General features: G+C 44.0%; 1 protein-coding gene across 2 annotated transcripts in view; it reads right to left on the reverse strand.

Annotated features, from left to right (window-relative positions):
• Nucleotides 1-19,475, reverse strand: part of lmo3 (LIM domain only 3) — a 52,748-nt gene that overhangs the window by 11,359 nt on the left and 21,914 nt on the right. The gene's annotated exons all lie outside the window — the stretch shown is intronic.

Consider the following 19,475-nt stretch of genomic DNA (forward strand, 5'->3'; position numbering starts at 1 on the left):
TAGTTGTCAAACAGCTAACAGATCATCTGCAGAGGTTTATTTGAAGAGTTTCAGTCAGGTTTCAGAGCTCATCACAGCACAGAAACAGCTTTAGTGAAGGTTACAAATGATCTTCTTATGGCCTCTGACAGTGGACTCATCTCTGTGCTTGTCCTGCTAGACCTCAGTGCAGCGTTCGATACTGTCGACCATAATATCCTATTAGAGCGATTAGAACATGCTGTAGGTATTACAGGTACTGTGCTGCAGTGGTTTGTATCATATCTATCTAATAGACTCCAGTTTGTATAAAAATATTCTGTCTCAGAGCGATGCTGAAAAACTAGTTCATGCATTTATTACTTCTAGGCTAAAGTGTTATACCGACTCGCTTTGCTGAATAGTGATATATCAGGATGTCCTAAAAACTCCTTGAAAGTCTTCTGTTGATCCAAAATGCTGCAGCTGAAATACTGACAGGGACTAGAAAGAGAGCATGTTTCTCACAAACGGGGTTCTGTTCATTGGCTCTATGATTGTAGGGTCTTAGTCTTACAGTATCAGCGTAACTAACAGCTACAGTGATCCAATGACCTGCATCAGTTTGGAGAGGCCTACAGCTCATCACCCTCTACAGAAGTCAGTACCCCCTGATGAGAATTTCAGACTGGCTGATGACCTCAACACCTTCTACTGCAAACTTGAAAGACAACCACTCATACCTCCCATCTACTCACCCTAACCCCACACCCACAGAAAAGACTAATTGGAGTCCTCCTTCCCCTGCCCCTCTGACCCGCTTCCTGTGAGGAAGATGTGTGTCTGCTCTTCCAGAGACAAAGACCCGAAAGCGTCCAGGACCGGTTACGCTAATGCCTGTGAGCCTGTGTCAACCAACCCCCCTCATCTTCAACCGGATCTTTAACAGATCTCTGGAGCTGTGGGAAGTTCCTTCCTGCTTCAAATGCTCCACCTTCACAGGATTACAGTACTACAGGCCTGTCACCCTTAAGTCTGTGGTCACAAAGTTCATTGGAAGAATGGAAATTACATCACAGAGCACCTGCTGGGCCCCCTGCAGTTTGCCTACTGGGCAAACAGGTTGGCTGAGGATGCACTCAGTATGGGATTGCATTACATCCTGCATCACCTCAACCAGGATACTGTTTGTGAACTTCAGCTCAGCCTTCAACGAAGTAATCCCAGACATCTCCATCTGAAGCTCACCCAGCTTACAGTGCCCGCCTCCACCTGTGACTGTATCACGAGCTTCCTGACGGACAGGCAGCAGCAGGTGAGGCTGAGGAGCGTTACATCGCACACCCCAGAGGTCTGCTCTCTCCCCACTGCTCTTCTCCCTCTACACTAACGATTGCACCTCAGGAGAGCCATCTGCGAAACATCTGTTCGTAGACGACAACAACGCCATCGGTCTGATCCAGAGCGATGAGGAGTCCACGTACAGAAAAAGGAGCAGCTGACCTGCAGTCCAATCCTTCATTAGTGTGCACAAACGTGGCCAAATAAAGAGGATTCTGATATAGAGCGCCTTCAGGTGACTAATGTTGAAATGTGGTACGATACAAATACAATTTAAGTGACTGAATCGAGATGCTTGTGAAGTGTGTTTGGAGGACACATGCATCACCTTATGTTTGTGTTTTGTAAAGTGTTACAGTGGGAAACACAACTTCTTATACCACCACTAATAGTAGGTAGTATTCAGATTTTACTGTGACCCGAGGCAGCTCTACATCAGAATCAGAATCAGAATCAGAATGGGTTTATTGCCAGATGTTGAGGTTTACAACATTAGGAAATTGCTGCGGTGCTTCAGTGCAGACAATAAGAATTAAAGTGCTATGTAGAAAGAAAGATATGTGCATGAGATATACATGAGATATATACATGAGAATAAGAATTATGAGTGCTACGTAGAAAGATATATACATGAGTGCAGGTGGTGCTCAGTGCCAAACATGAAATGATGCAGTGACACAGCGTAGGGTCATGTGTTAGTGGCGGGGACAATCATGTGGTTATTGTTCATGTGTCCAACAGCAGAGGGGAAGAAACTGTTCTTGTGGCGAGAGGTTCTGGTGCGAATGGACCGGAGCCTCCTGCCTGAGGGGAGCAGGTCAAACAGACTGTGTCCAGGGTGAGAAGGGTCAGCTGAGATCCGGGCTGCACGGGCTGCATGTGTTCAGTGCTGAACCATCTGGAGAACAGGATGAGCTTCACGAGGACGCTCTTCGTGGACTGCAGCTCATCATTCAACTCCATGATCCTCAACATCCTGACCACAAAACTGGACCACCTTCAGATCCCCCAGCTGGCCTCAGTCAGGCTCCCCCCCCCCCCCCCCCCCGACGCAGGGCTGTGTCCTCATCCCCCCACTGTAGCCCCTGTTTACACATGACTGCACACCAATCCACTCAGCCAACGTCATCGTCAAGTACGTTGCTGGAGCCATCGTGGTTGGGCTCATCTCTGACAGAGATGACACATCGTACAGGCAGCGGTAGAGAATTGACCCGCTGGTCCTCCGAAAATAACCTGATGTTGAACGTTCTTGAAACAAATGAACTCATCATGGACCTCCTCCGTGTCCTGACGAAGAATAACTAGAACAGGAGCTGCTGCTGGCCTCGTACCGCTCCTCGTGGAGAGCGTCCACTCTTACTGCTTGGGTGTTTGTTACGCAGGGACAACTGCTGAGAACAGGAAAGCTGTGCAGAAGGTAATTAACACCACCCAAAAAGTAATTGGCTGCCCTCTGCCAGCCCTGGAGGATATTGTAAGCCTCTTCTGCCTCAGGAAAACCAGCAGCATCACAGTTGACCCCTTGCATCGCACCCATCCCCTGTTTGACTCGCTGCCCTCCGAACGGCGCCTCAGGTGAATCGGCTCCACCTCCAGACTCACAGCTTCCTCCTCTGGGCCATTCGGATTAGTAACAAACATCCACCCATCTGAGCCACGGTCTGAGTAACCTCATCGCTCGGGCCGCTCACACACTCAGACCAAATCATCTGCACTACTTCCAAGATCTTTCCCACCTGCACTCCAACATGGGCCTTCCTGTTGTTTTGTTTATTTCTCCTGTTTGTTATTTATTCCTGCTGTCTTATTCTATTCGATTCAATGGCGACAAATCACAAACTTGTACATAAAATATTTGTATGTACAGTTCATGCTCAGATTTGTTCTTACACCCTGTTTATAAATGAGGCCTAATTATTTGTCTTCCCTTTATTTCCACATCGTTATACTTTTTAAAATGAGTTTTTAGTCGTCTCATAGATGTTAGAATATCTGTGAAGGTTCTCAGTCATCCAGCTCATCGTAGTCTAAGGAGCTTGGAAAGAAAAGCGTCTAGACTTCTTTAAGTTGCTTGAAGACGTTTCACCTCTGATCTGGATGAGATGACCATAGATGTTAAACCAGGTCTACAGGTGCAGCTGAAGCGGTCGGCTCGTTGGTGAACGTGTTCGGAAACAGTCAACTGAAATTTCTGCTTTGAGCTCAGGATTTACTTTCACCGTTGAACAAGTTTGACTCCATCTGTATCTCACGCATGTATTTTATTATTCTGGGAAATTCACTAAAGAGAATTATGGAGATGCAAATACTTCTGTTGCTTTTGGTGAACGAGAACGAGAGTGACAGGCGTCAGAGAGGATTTTTCCACTGAGACATACTTGGCCCCAGTCACAAAAATACGCCACAGTGAAAAATAGCAGGGCCACAGCTTGTGCCATCGAAATAGATGGGACGTGGCCAGCTCTGTTGCCCAGGGAGGACCTTATTATTGTGTTCCCTGCTCCAGGGACATTAATGTGAGTATTCGTTACTACACAGTGACCAAGACCAGGCTAGCAAGAGCAAACACATATCTGATAACAAAATCATATTACAAAATAACCTATTAGGCAGAGTTCTGGAGGCACTTTTAGCCTCCATTGTTAAAATGATAAAACAGCATGCCACTCAGTCTGTGAGGGTTGTTTATTAACCTTCAGAAAGGATGTTTCCCAGAGGCAAAGAAGCAGATAGATTGTGCTCATATGAATATCTACAGAACTAAGGGCCGTTGTCAACATACCTTCAGACAGTGAAGCATCTCTCTTGTTACACAGCAATTGGGTGAAAAACAAATAGGACCTATTTGATGGATTAGTGTTGCCTTAATTAAAGGAATTTTGCCTTTCCATCGGAGAAATGAAAATTTGGTGGCATCTCTTCTGATTTGCAGAAAACTGGATTCTGTGGAAGCTTTTGCTGATTTGTCCACTTGCAGAGACACTGAGTGTTTGTGGACAGCAGCTTTATACAACAACTGTTTGAACCTTAAGTTACACTGTAGCTTCCTCACACTGTACACGGGCACATGTGAGGTCTTTGTCATTCAGCAGCTGATCAGTATTTGGATAATAAATGATTGCCCTTCAAAATAAATCATTCAGGACTCTGTTTGAATCTAAATGGTATTCAGTTTTGCCATTTTCTGGGTCTGTCCATGCTCTCTTCTCACCTCCTGAAAATGTATGGCAGCCTGTGCAGTGGAACAGAACCACCACCTGAGGACTTTGCTTTAGAAAACTTTAGCTGAAAGTCCTCAGGTGGTTTGATATGAGGGATGGTTAAATCGGTAAATAAGCCGACGACTTTCCTCTGAGATTGATTGAATTAAAATGTAACACGAGAGCACAAAACCTTGACATTAGTATCATTTTATCTCACGTAATGCAGAAGTGATTGCAAACTGTGCAAGATCGTATGCTAAAACAAAGCCTTTAAATTCCCTCGTGATGTTTGCACAAACATTAACTGACTGCTGCACATACACACCCAAATATGATTGGTTCTTGTCCAAGATGTGTGTTTTGAACAAAACTTTAACTATAATCACTCAAATTTCAATAAAAAAAAAGGATTCATATAAAAAGTTGCACTCTTTGGGAATCTCTCCATGTGTTTTACCTGGTAAACCGCATATTATAAACGATGAATTAACTATACACTATAAATTAGCTTTTCATTGACTTTTCAATCAGCCGAGTGCAACAACTCATTAAAGTTTGTAGACGGTGTTATCACAACAAATGAAAATAATTAAATGTAAATTTAATAAATTTAACATTATTTTTTTCTAAATGGGGAAAAAATCAAATTAATCAGTTTCGAGGAGACCCCCCCACCCCCCACCAAAAAAACAAAACAGTAATATTCAGCTATTAAACTAAAATATTTTTGTCTTATCAAAGATTTGTTAAAATCTTTAACGTTTGCTGCACTTTAATCGGCAGCTCAGTGTTTTATAAGCGTTGCCTCTAGCTAACAGAGTATTAGTCTGAATGAAAATGGTTAATTTTGAAATGATGCATTAATTGATTTTCTACTCAAAAAAATTAATTTAAACTTAAATGTTTCAAAAATGATATGCAAACGTCATCGCCTACCTTTCTGTATGACTTCAACCATCTCCTTAAAAGACTAAACCTTCTACCAACCTATACTAATGGGAACATATTACCAGTTTGAACATTTCCTGGAGTCTCTTAAAAAGCCGAGTCTAAGCAGGGTTCAGTCTTTGTTGTACTGTTGGCTGCCAAAGGCTGTTCAAACAAGTAGTGCACAGTAGACCTCGGCTCACCCAGTGAGGAAGGAGGATGGATGAAGTTTACCTGCCATCAGTCTTTCACTGCTAGACCAGTTGTACAAGACCCCGGGCCTGATGGTACCAGACTGTCACTGGTAACAAATACAGCAGTAAAATAAGTACTGAGGTGCTATTCACATAAAATTCTCCTCACATGTCAATAACAACGAATACAAAGAACCCAAACCATTGATGTCCATAAATGATGTATAACAATGACGGGTAAAAGTGATTGAACACGTTTACTGGAATCTATTTAAGACTTCAGGCAGAAGCCGTGATGAGAGCTTCACGACGCCTCCTGTATGGTGAAACTGGTCGCACAGAGTGTTCGAGTGATTTTGGCCCATTCTTCCACACAAAGTCCCGAAGGTTCGATGACGTTTCAGCACCGGAGTCTTGCACGGTGAGGGTACATGCAGAACCTATTGTTTGTTTGAAACAACCATAGCTGCAGGTGCTCCTCGGCTCTTAGGCAACTCTTCTGACCATTTTTCTGACTCTGTCTGAAATCTTGTGCTCGCTGGAACGACAGTAGATTATTGTGCGACCAATGCCACAGTATATTTGGCAACCACAAGTTTGTGACAGTCTTACGAGAGCTCACCATGAGGTGTTTCTTGTGTGACACATTTTATAGGCCATCAGCTGATCTTAATTTGCACTAAGTGGCAGGACTGCTTTCTAATCACTGATACTGTCATGACTCTACATGCCTTTATGCATCTGCCTTTCTTCATGTGTTCAATACTTTTCCCTGTGTCATTATTACTTTTAACTTAATTATGGACATATATGGTTGGATTTCTTTGCATGTGTGGATCGGATGGGTTATTACTGACATCTGGTGAGAACTGAATAGAAAATTGGTGACGTGTTGCTTATTTTACACACAGATTTGTCATCTGCATCTTGTCCAGACTGTCGGTGGTACAGCGGTTGGACATGTCTAGAACAGTGTTGCTTGTGCTTTAAGAGAACACCAGGCATCACATATGCTTCATACCTGAGAATAATAATGTATCTTTAAAGAGGCCAAATGTTTCTTTTTCTTGATAAAACACGTTTTTGCTCATTTATTCAGCTTCCATGACTTCACCATACTGTCCCACACCACATAGCCCAAAACGGTCGAGTGACACAGCGGCTCTAGTGACGGCTTCTCTGTTGACCTGCAGGCACAGTTAAATAAATAAAGAGACATCAGTTGACCCGTCTATCATTCATTCGTCTGAGTTTTCCAGCACAGGAGAACAATTGGATTAATCCAGCTTGGACAGCAGCTGCTGATAGCAGCAGAGCTTCAAGCAGCCATCTGAAATCCTGATAGCAGTCTTGCTCTCCACTTCCTTCCCCAAACCCCAATCTCTTCTATCCCTCTTATCACATCAGTTGCTCCAGCCTCAGCAGGCATTCATCAGCTGCTGGATTAGAATTTGTTTCCTAACAAACCATTGATCATCAGCCTATTACTAGGCAAATGACAGTTAATTACCCACTACATTAACCACCGGGACCTGGGGACTGACTCCCTGTGCCATCAGTCAACATGATGAATGTGGCAAGTTCAGTAATGCACAACCATTCCCTCATCCGCCTGTCGTGCTGAGAACAACCCCTGGATCTCACTTCTAGGCACCCAGAAAGAAATCTATGGCAATCTGCATAATTACAGACCCCGGGTTAATAACAGCCAAAGGATTTCTAGCATCTCACCACAGGATTTTTAATGGGGTTGTTCTTTGTCCAGTTTTGTCTGATTTGGAATTTAGTCACAGCCAAAAAAAGCTTAAATGCTAAAATACAACAAAAACCAGCAAAACAAACGTTGAGAAAGGCACAAGACGGAGAAGGCAAACAGAAATATGGATCTGCTGCAGGTGCTGATGTTAATGTTAAGGTTGGAAGATCTAATCAGACTCACGCAGTTTACATACCCTGCATGTATGACTACTGATTGTTATTAACACATTTTTATTTCATTTACTGTGGGAATAATCTGAGACTCTCCTCCTGGAGTCCTGAGGAAGTCCTGAACCTGAAGCTCTATTAGTGCTTATCTGCAACTGGACGCTCCTAACGATGAGTTATTGCTTGCTTTCAGAGACTGGAGCCACATGGAGGAACATTGCCCTGACCTGTATGTCCAGAAGAGAAGCCACATTGTTACTTATTTACCGTCTACAGAATTTGCTTAAAGAACCAATGAACTACTGGTGGCGTCAAGCTAAGTTACAATGAAACCCTTAAAAAAAACCAACTTGTGTTTATTTCTTGTTTTCTAACCAGAGCTATCCCAGCAACACCAGTGAACTAGGTCCAGTCTCTGGTGCAATGTGTGCAATGTCGCACACACATAAAGATTAACAGCAAACACACAAGTATGAATCTAGGAAGCATGAATGATTGTTTTTTACAACTGGAATGCTCTAAAGTCTTGACTGGTACCAGGAGCAAACTCAATAAGTGTGTCCATTTGGCACTAGCTCACATGTGACTGCTATCGTCCAACCTTTCTATGAACAGCACATGTCAGAGCAGGACATTAAGGCACACTGTGAGTGAATGGACAGACACAGACAACTTTTCCAAGAGTTTCTGGGTCTCTGTTGAGGTTAACTTTCATAGTTCTTGATGTTTGGGCTGCCTCAGAGTGCCTCTTACTGATAGGTACAAACAGACTATGATATTTACCCTGAAACGCCAAAGCTAATTGCCCATACCAATCACTCCAGCATCAGTTACTATAGTACTGCGAAGCTGCAGGGCAGAACGTCTCATGTTATCCCAGCAGGCAGTGGTCTTCAGAATGATCAGTTGTTGTTGAGCAGTCCTCCTCTGCCTCGTTAACTGCTGGTTTATTATTGCACACTTGTCTGGTCGAGCTGTCACAACTTTAAAACCCTTAAGGACCCACAGTGACACTGGTGTCACTGCCCCTTTACACTTAGAGAAAAACTATTTATAATGGTTTTAACTTTGACTTTTAACTAATAAAGTCCCTAAGTGACGTCTACTGCACAAACTAGTTCAGTCATGTGACAAGTGAGGCACTCTGGGTGTTCAAGACACCATTTTCAAAGTCTTGGTCCACCTGGTTAGCTAATGAGACCACTATGCTAATTTTAAAATCTTTCTTTTCTTTTTGCAAAGGTAAGCTTTTACTCATTCAGCAATTCTAAACTTTAGATAAGATGTCATAGGTCATTTGTAACCTAGTTTGGTAATATTTCTGAAACAATTTGATCTAGAATCAGTTTGTTAAATATCGCTGTGACAAATATGTCACATCGGGCATTAAACTCCAAATTTTCTTTAAAAAACTGATGTCACATATTTGTCACAAAAAGACAAAAACTGATCCTTTGCTTAGTCAGTTTAGCTCATTCAGTTATTTTAAGTAAACGTATTCTTTGTTGTTAATTCTCAGTCATATTTAACTAAATTCAAGCATAACTAATTTATTAAATTACCTGAATTTGTGATGGAACTTTACTTTAACTTTGTCGAGGCGTTTTTCAGTTACCCCCCATTTTATTTGTCATTTTCACTGTTTGGTAGAATGGATAAAAAGAAAAAATATAGTGTTCAAGATGCGCTAGAGTTTATCACTGCAGAGGAGAGTGAGTATGAGGGATGTGAAAGATTCTGGAGACCCTAATTACATCCCCTACAAAGACGTGGAGAGTGATGAATCAAGTGAATCCAGTGATTCAGACAGTTGTGATTCAAGTGATTTAGAGACAGAGCCACAGCCATTTGGACACTGGGCAGCCCAAAGCAGCTATCAAAGGACAAAAATTCTCCTGGAGAAAGAAAACGTTCGAAACCCCTGAGATCACATTCAAGGGACCCTGTGCCAAACCTCCAGATGAGATCCACACTCCACTGGAGAACTTCAAAAACTTCATCACAGATGATATGCTGCTGTTGTTAATGGAACAAACAAATTTATACAGTGTACAAAACTCCAACCATCTGAGAAATGTAAATACCGCTGTTAAAGAACTACAAATACTCATTGGTCTCTGAGGATGGGTCTATGCCAAATGCCTGGAAATCGAGCATACTGGGAAAATGACACCAGGTGTCCTATGGTAGCAGATAACATGTCCCGCAACCGATTTCAAACCCTGTTGGGATCTCTACATTTCACTGACAATACAGATTTATTACACAGAGATGCAGAAGACAAGTGCTGGAAGATCCGTCCATGGTTTGAAATGTTTCGTCCCAGAGGAGTACAACTCTGTTGATGAGCAAATGGTACCCTTCAAGGGGACACACGGCCCAATCAGGCAGTATGTGAAGGGAAAGCCCCACCCCTGGGGATTGAAAATCTGGGCCCAGTGCTCATCCTGTGGTATGCTCCATGATTTTGTTGTTTATCAAGGTGGTACTGGGAAGACTTTAGTTGGGATTGGAGGAGATGTTGTGGTGAAGTTGTGTGAAACTCTGCCAGCTGAGCAAGACTACAAAGATTTGCTGATAACGTCTTCTCCTCAGCCCCACTTGTGCTCACACTTCTTCAGCGACAGATCTACCTTGTAGGAACACTTCGTGGAAATCGCATAGCAGGTCGTCAGCTTGAAGATGAAAAAAGTCTTGCCCAGAGAGGCAGAGGATCTGTTGATGCCAGGGTGATTAAGGAGGAGAGCATGGTTATTGTGAAGTGGTATGACAACAAATCTGTTACCCTCATCTCATCCAATAGCTAGGTTTCATTTGACGCAGACGTGACGTCGACGTAAAGCGCGAAATTTGACTGGCGGTCGGAAGTGAAAAAGATAAGCGCAAAATCACAGACAGACAGTACGCAAAATGCCTATGTCCTGTTGTGTTTACGGATGCTCCAGTAGGTTGACCAGAGAAACTGATAAACGGTATTTTAGGGTACCAAAAATAGCCCAACGAAGAGGAGAAAAATGGAAAATTCTAACCGAAAAACGTAGGAAAAAATGGATTTTAAATTTACGTTTACAGTCGGGAGGAGCAGAGTCTGCCAATGCCCGTGTCTGCAGCGACCACTTCGTCAGAGGTAATGTTATGTTTGCAAACGAACTTATTAGCATTAGGTTGTCGTTAAATTCTCGTTTACTTAGTGCTTTTAAGTTAGTAGTCTAATATTGACTTGATTGGGACTATAGGCTGCCCAAGTGCTTTGGATGACGAAGAGTCGGAGGACTGGGCTCCGACGGTCAATCTCAGCTACGAACGAAAACCCAGATCGGAATCAGTTCTCAAACGAGAGAAAAGAATGAAGCTTAAGGCAGAACAGCATCGATGTGCAGAGGCGATTTTGGATATGCAACAGACGGCTGAGAGCCCGGATTTGAGCCTAGTGACAGTGGAGAACAGGCTACTAACCCTGCCATACAATTGCAATGAGCTGCAATCACTTCTCCATCCTCCTTTGCAATTACCCAAGTCTTCAGAGGTGTCTCGTTAGACCGCTGAGAATGGTTTACCTTGAAACAAACAACTGTCACTCTAACGAAGTCCTAAGGATGTGGCATGTTTGTTGACGTTAAAGCCGCTACCGCTAACTGTTAGCGTGTTTAAGATAAAACAATATAAGAACAAACACTCACCCTTGCAAACACCAAACTGTATCCATCACGGAGACGTTTTGTTCCAAGGTTGTGGACCCACCCGCTGACAAAAAAATTGTACGCCTCCAGACTCTTGAAAGCTTTCATTTGCTGCCTAGTGTAGTAAGAAGTCTGGAGGACCAAGTAGTTGGTGATATCCACAGCCTCGATAGTAGGCAAATCCTTTACTTCTGTGGTGTATTCGGACATTTTCAAAGAATACGGATCACGTCCGATATATTTTTTAACTATCTGTTTATATCTCTCCCGAGAAACGGGGTCTAAAGTTGCACAATAGCTGCTCTCCTGACTCTCCACAGTGTCCTCCATGTTTACTTCCGCCCTCCACTCAAAAATCGCGCTGCCTCCGCACGTCATCAGAACCACGTGACCGCAACCCAACTATTGTGCAACTGAGCCTCAAGATACAGTCCGTCACTTGAGCAAATCGGGCAAGGCATTTGTTGAGGTCAAAAGGCCACACATTGTGGAGTACAACACATTCATGGGGGGTATCGACCTGCTTGACGCCTGCATTGCAAGGTACAAGTACCACATGAAGTCACGGAGGTGGTATCTCTACCTGTTCTGGCAAACCACCATGCTCTGTGTTGTCAACGCATGGTTGATTTACCGCTGTGACTGCAAGCTACGTGGTGTCCAAAAGCCACTGAAAGAAAGAAGCTTCCAGGCAGAAGTTGCCACAAGCCTGATCCTTTGGAAATCACACAGGGGGGCCCATCACAGAACAGAATTCTGTTTTTAAAAGCAAGAAAGTGTTTACAGAATTACTTTCTAAATATGGAACAAATTGTATGCCCAATGTGACGCATATGTGACATTTCAGATCTGGGGCAGTGGGTGGAGCTATTACAAAAAAAACTTCAGAAATGTGTTATATATGATTCATTTGATATAACTTACAACCCCCGTAATTTTCATGAAAGTAGAAATAGGTCTGGGTTTTTAAGGGTTAAGCTCCCAGTTGTGATGATGATCTGAATCTGGTGTGGGTCCTCGTGTGTGAGCACACACCTGAAGACCCGGAAATTCAAGGAAACTGTTTTGTGAGCTTTTAGCTGAGATTCTGATGTTTCTACCAGACCTGGAGGCACAGCTCGTAAAACCAGATGTTCTCCTGCTGCCCCGGTACCGGGGGCGTTGGGGCTCAACAGGTTAACAACACCGTGCTTGTCCGATACAGCCTCAGGACATCGAAGCTCTCTGCAGGCACGTTCAAGAGTTTCTTGATATTCAAGTAATCAGAGAGTCAGTCTCCTTTCTCTTCACCTATTGTGGTAATCCGGTTGTGCATACGCTATAGGAAACTCAACTTTCAGACGATAAAGGATGCGTTCACACTTCCCAATCTGGAAGCCACTTTGGTTGGGTTTTTGGGCCAGCTTGGGGTTTTCTTGACCTAAAGTCTGTTTATTATCAGATTGAGGAAGCAGATAAACCCAAGGCTGCTTTCATCTGCCCCCTGGGCTTCTGTGAATTTAACTGCATGCCTCAAGGTCTGACAAATGCACAAAGCAAACTTCAAAGACTAACAGACCATGCATGGTGGATAGGCAGTTGAAAGAGGTACTAGTTTCCTCAATGACTTGTTGACTGTGTTCTCCAAAACCCTGAAAGAACATGAAGCAAGGTTGTTGGAGGTTGTACTGGTACCGGGCTGTGACATTTATGGTTTTCAGAGTTTTTATCGTTATTTTTTTTTAAAAATCGTTTTTATTGTTAACTCAGTTTTCCTGGGTCTTTTCCCAGGTGTTATGAATGAATCTTCTTTTTTTTTGGTACTGGTTTTATTTTGTTGTATTTATCCGCGACACCTTAAGGGCCGGTCCATGAAAAGACTGTCGGACATAAACCGGTTCATGGCGCAAAAAAGGCTGGGGACCGCTGGATTAAAACGATCACCTGTAAAATGTGTATTTTTCCAGATCTCAGTGTGGTACCTGGGGCATGTGGAGCCCCACAGTACAGTTGGGATGGTTTCAGAGAAGATCTCTGCCCCGTGCACCTGCCCAGGTCATCAGAAACTCAGAGAAACCCGTCCGACACAAGCCTGGATTGAAGGGTATCGATTCCACAGTTCCAGTTCACTGGATGCTGAGTCAACCCACAACTTTGATGTGACTGTCCACACATCTCTGAATCCAGGCCTATTCGGCCTATTATAAAATTGTTGGTGTCCCTGTGACAGATTTATTTGGGTTTCCTAAGGAGCCTACATTACATTTTACAGTGAAAAACTATAAATAAAAATTCACCACGTCATATACCATGTCTGCGTCAGGACGGACCCGGCCATAAAACTCTAAAATTTTAACCTCTAAAAATGGGGAACAGGGTATAAACTGGCTTCCAATCTTGGTAAAATGAATTAAAGCTTCACTTTAGTCACATAATGACTGTTTGCACAGAGGAAAAACTACAAATAGTGTGTCTTTGTCCCAAACATCACTGACGACACTATACACAATGATCAAAAATCCAGTGGAAGGAAAAATGTGTCTTTCTCTTCCTAACTTTCACGTGGGTCTCTCATGAAGACTCTTTAAAATATGATTGGTTAATAGTTTGAATACAGGCTAAATAATAACTGTCGTTGAAGGCGTGCCATTTTCCCCATCAAATTATACAAAACAGAAAAGCGTCCCGCTCTCGACCTCTTCTTCAGTTAATGTGGCCCATCTCATCAGGATGTGAGACAGACATCCAGCACACGTGACCCTCCTTCAAAGTTATTCGCTTGTGATTAAGATCACCCAATTTGATCCTTTAGCATTTTAGCTTACATGTGAAAAGCCCAATTTAATTACAGGAACTCCAGAACACTCAGACTGAAGCATTATTGGGAAGGTAATCGCTAAATGTGTGAAGTGAATTGTGGTATTGGGAGGTTAATGGCAGCCAAGCTTCCCTTGACACAACAGAACAATTATAGGGTGTTTTGGGTGCTTTTAACATCTCTGTGCCACCTCACTGAGCTGCAAGGTGGAAATTGCACAGATAGACAAATTTGCTTGTGTTATGCTAAATGCCATGTGACCCTCTAGCATATGACATAACATGACATAGTCACACAGTATTTACAAACAAGTTATGAGACTACTTTTATGCTTAAAATATTAAATGTATATAATTTAACTTAAAAGCAAATTTGATGCAAAATGAAGCTGAAGCTTGTTGTGACCTGAAAAATGATAAATATGATTGATTGACACACCAATTGTTGCTCTCACTGTAACAAGCCATCAGAAACAATGTCTTTTTATATTTATTCCTAAGTACGAACAGCCTTTATATCAGAATCAGAATACTTTATGGAAGGAAATTATGTTTATCTATATATCACAGTGAGGCATTATGCACAGGAACACCTACATTTGCTGGAGTGTCTTGGCTCCTTATTGGTTGAAAATGCGGTGATGAAGCACAATGTGTGACAAAGAAAAGGCAGACAAATGAATTCTTGATAATGAATCTGAGCAAAGCCCGGGCCTGGTCAAACCCAACGATGACAATCCTCTAAGAAGCTTTCTGTAGCACAAATGTAGATCAAGTTTTTGTCACAAGATGAACAAAAAAGGCTGATACTAGCGTTAGCATTGCTTTACTCAGAACACTTTTCCCAGCTGAGTATGGTTCTGAACTTAACAGTGGCTCATGAATCGCTGCACAGAATATGCACATTTTTGGTAGGAATGTACATTATTGCATGATGTGAAAACATTGATTGTTGTAATATTTCATTATTGGCAGAGACCGTGTTAAGAGCCTAACCTGATACAAGCCAGGAGGACCCCAAGCTTTACTTCAGTTCTTGCTGACTGTTGTTTGACTGTTTTAACAGCCAAACAGATGTTTTTGCCACCATGAGGATTATTTGACGCACCGTTTGTAAAGTGAAACATGTTGAAGTTAACGGCAACATTTTTCCACATTTAGCTCAAAACCTTACAAAAACATGTCTTTTTTGAGTCATTTTTTTACAACATTTAGTAAAATAATTCTAAGTTTTTATATTTAAAAAACAGTTTTAATGTTAAATCTAAAATAATTAAAATAAATAAAAGCTTTATGAAAACCTCCGGTGCAAAAGTGTGCTGGTAGGGGTCAGATTTTGGTATTACCAGTATTTTGCTAAATGTTGTAAAGAATGACTTGAAAAAAACATTTTCTGTACGGTTTTGAGCTACATGTGAAAAAATGTTGCAGTTAATTTCAGCATGTTTCACTCTACAAACGGTGCCCATGAGGATTAACAATGAGGTCTGATATCAATGTTGTGTTTAGTGAACACTGAGAAATGCGCATAGAAAATAGTGAGAATAAGATAAGATAAGACTTTATTGATCCCACAACGGGGACATTTTTGCGTCACCTCAGCTCAGGTACAGATATATGAAGGAAATACAAAAATACAATTAAGTACAATCAATGAAAAAAAGTAAGATACACTATATACAATGGTAGCACACACAGTATGTGATTATGGATATAGTTGGAAATATGGAAGACATAAACTATATAGCTTGGAAGGTCATGGAGGGTCCATTATGCATGAAGTGGTGACCGTGGATGTTCACAGTGTCCAGTGACTCATGACATCGTGATTGAGGAGTTATAGAGCCTAACTGCTGTTGGGATGAATGATCTGTGAAAGCGCTCCTTCCTGCAGCTTCCTGTGTTTCAGTCTCTGACTAAAGGAGCTGCTCAGCCCACTCACAGACTCATGCAGTGGGTGATGTGGGTTGTTCATGATGGATGTCAGCTTTACTAACATCCTCCCCTCACCAACCACCTCCACAGACTCCAGGGGGCATCCCAGCACGGAGCCAGACCTCCGCACCAGTTTGTCAATGCTGCTCCTGTCCCTGTCCGTGCATCCGCTCCCCCAGCAGGCCACTGCATAGAAAAGGGCAGATGCTACCACAGTGTCATAGAATGTCCTTAACAGAGTCCTGCAGACTCCAAAGGACCTCAGTCTCCTCAGCAGGTGGAGTCGACTCTGGCCCTTCTTATACAGGACGTCTGTATTTGTTGTCCAGTCCAGTTTATTGTTGAGGTGAACACCCAGGTACTTATAAGAGTCCACTATCTCAATGTCTTTCCCTTGGATGTTCACCGGTGTTGCAGGGGGTGACTTCCTCCTGAAGTCTATGATCATCTCCTTTGTCTTGCTGGTGTTGATTTGGAGTACGTTGGTCTCACACCAACCAACAAAGTCACTGATGACCCCCCTGTATTCCTGATCATTCCCGTCTGATACGCATCCAATGATGGCTGTATCATCTGAGAACTTCTGTAGATGGCAATCGTCCGAATTATAACAGAAGTCTGAACAGGAAAGGTGAGAGAACCGTGCCCTGTGGCGCCCCCGTGCTGCAGATTACCGCCTCGGACACACAGTCATGGAGCCTCACATACTGTGGTCTGTTGGTAAGGTAGTCGATGGTCCATGCAGTTGGCTGTTTGCCTACTCCGGCTCCCTCCAGCTTCCCTCTCAGTAGTGTGGGTTGGATGGTGTTGAACCAAGATGGCGCCGCGTATGGTCGCCCTGGTGCTTCAGTGCGTTACAGAACCTGAATGCTCGGAAAGCTCCCGGCCCAGACGGTGTGTCTCCTGCCACCCTCAGACACTGTGCAAACGAGCTGGCCCCAGTGTTTTCTGGCATTTTCAACTCCTCACTGCAGGCATGTCATGTGCCTGCCTGCTTCAAGTCCTCCACCATAATCCCTGTCCCCAAGAAACCTAGGATCACTGGACTAAATGACTACAGACCCGTGGCTCTGACATCTGTGGTCATGAAGTCTTTTGAGCGCCTAGTTCTCTCCCATCTCAGGACCCTCACGGCCCCCCTCCTGGACCCCCTGCAGTTTGCATACAGAGCCAACAGGTCTGTAGACGACGCCATCAACATGGCCCTACACTTCATCCTGCAGCATCTGGACTCCCCAGGAACCTACGCCAGGATCCTGTTTGTGGACTTCAGCTCTGCCTTCAACACCATCCTTCCAGACCATCTCCGAGACAAGCTTTCCCAGATGAATGTGCCTGATCCCATCTGCCGGTGGATCACTGACTTCCTGACGGACAGGAAGCAGCATGTGAGGCTGGGAAAGAATGTCTCGGACTCCCGGACCATCAGCACCGGCTCCCCTCAAGGCTGTGTTCTTTCTCCTCTGCTCTTCTCCCTGTACACCAACTGCTGCACCTCCACCCACCAGTCTGTCAAGCTAATCAAGTTTGCAGATGACACCACCGTTATTGGACTCATCTCGGACGGGGACGAGTCTGCCTACAGGAGGGAGGTTGAACGTCTGGTGTCTTGGTGCAGCCACAACAACCTGGTGCTGAATGCCCAGAAGACAGTGGAGATTATTGTGGACTTCAGGAAGCACACAGCCCCACTCCCCCCCATCATCCTGACTGACACCCCCATCACCTCTGTGGACTCATTCCGCTTCCTGGGTACCACCATCACCCAGGACCTGAAGTGGGAGCCCACCATCACCTCCGTCATTAAGAAAGCCCAGCAGAGGATGTACTTCCTGAGGCAGCTGAAGAAATTCAACCTGCCAACACGGACGATGATGCAATTCTACACTGCAATCATCGAGTCCATCCTCACCTCCTCCATCACCGTGTGGTACGCTGGAGCCACTATCAGGGACAAACAGAGACTGCAGCGTGTTGTGCGCTCTGCTGAGAAGGTGATTGGCTGCAGACTCCCATCTCTGCAGGACCTGTACACCTCCAGGACTCTGCGGCGTGCAGCCCGGATCTCAGCTGACCCTTCTCACCCTGGACACAGTCTGTTTGACCTGCTCCCCTCAGGCAGGAGGCTCCGGTCCATTCGCACCAGAACCTCTCGCCATAAGAACAGTTTCTTCCCCTCTGCTGTTGGACACATGAACAATAACCATATGACTGTTCCCACCACTAACACATGACCCTACGCTGTGTCACTGCATCATTCCATGTTTGGCACTGATCACCACCTGCACTCATGTATATATCTTTCAACGTAGCACTCTTAATTCTTATTCTCATGTATATATCTCATGTATAGCTCATGCACATATCTTTCTACGTAGCACTTTTAATTCTTATCCCTACTTTTATTTTTTCATGTCTATTTAAGTGCTATTTATGACACTATGTTTGCACTGAAGCACCTCAGCAATTTCCTAATGTTGTAAACCTGCTCAACATTTGGCAATAAACCCCTTTCTGATTCTGATTCTGATTCTGATTCTGAAAGCACTGGAGAAGTCAAAAAACAGCGTCATCCACCCCAATTCCAGAACGGTAGGCGAACTGCAGGGGGTCCAACACTGAGCCCACCAGTGGCTGAAGGTGGTGCAGGATGAGCCTTTCCATGGTCTTCATCAGATGAGAAGTCAAGGCAACAGGCCTGAAGTGGTTGGGCTCCCTGGGGTGTGCGATTTGTGGCACCGGAACCACACAAGAAGTCTTCCACAGTTCAGGAACCCTCTCCAGGCTCAGGCTCAGGTTGAAGATGTACAGGGCCACCTGACAGAGCTGGTCTGCACAGTCCCTGAGCAGTCTGGAGCAGATTCCATCCGGACCTGCTGCCTTCCTTGCCTTCGTCCTCTTGAGCTGATTTCTCACCTGATCAGCTGTGAAGCAGATGTGAGGCTGGGCTGGAGTGGGGGGTGGGGCTCGCTTTGTTGTGGATAGATGTGTGGATAGGGGTGAAGCAGGGTTGTGTTGAGAGGAGAGCTCAGGTGACAATGGCATTGCACCCGGAGGGGGGCGGCAAATGGAGGGGGGGTTAATGGAACTTGGGGGGTGGGAGAGGTGATAAGTGGGCCATTGTCAAATCTGTTAAAAAACAGATTCAAGTCGTTAGCCCACCCCCGGCCAGCAGACTCTGTGGCTCCTCCATTGTCCTGGAAATGTCCAGAGATTTGTTTCATGTTCCTCACATTTACTGTCTTTGTCCTGTGAACTGACCTTAGTCAAATAAGCACTGTGATGATCACATAATCTACACAAAGAAAATGTATGTTATCATAAATAATCTGCCAGCAGATCTGCCACCTTTGTCTGTGTGAAACAGAAAGCTCAGCTCTCATTGATCAAGCACTCTAAGTCATGGCAGCTGAGAAATCGTCAGACTGACAGCATGGCTGCAGATTGCTTTGACTGCCTCTTTAGCATTTCACAGATTTAAGTCCAATGGAAAACTGATACCTACTATCAGC

The sequence above is a fragment of the Rhamphochromis sp. 'chilingali' genome (assembly GCF_963969265.1).
Source record: "Rhamphochromis sp. 'chilingali' genome assembly, chromosome: 7".
NCBI lineage: Eukaryota > Metazoa > Chordata > Actinopteri > Cichliformes > Cichlidae > Rhamphochromis > Rhamphochromis sp. 'chilingali'.